The sequence below is a fragment of the Crocuta crocuta genome, unplaced genomic scaffold (genome assembly GCF_008692635.1).
Source record: "Crocuta crocuta isolate KB4526 unplaced genomic scaffold, BGI_CrCroc_1.0 scaffold73, whole genome shotgun sequence".
Lineage (NCBI taxonomy): Eukaryota > Metazoa > Chordata > Mammalia > Carnivora > Hyaenidae > Crocuta > Crocuta crocuta.
This window is the reverse complement of record NW_027529443.1, coordinates 428,293-428,500: the sequence shown is the minus strand read 5'-3', so window position 1 is coordinate 428,500 and position 208 is coordinate 428,293.

Sequence of the window (208 nt, the reverse complement as noted above, 5' to 3'; positions counted from 1 at the left end):
CAGACCCCGGACTGAGTGGGGCCCGGGCAGAAGCTGAGCACCCTGCGCCCGAGGAGCCCCCGTTGGCCTGGGGGGGCTGAGGGACTGAGCCCCCCAGAGCAGGACCTCCCCCTGGAAGGGCCGCGCCGCAGCCCGTGGGAGGGCCTCGCCCCTGGCGCCCCCCATCTCCACTCGCCGCCGTCCCGGCCTCCGCCGGAGGGAGGGGCCN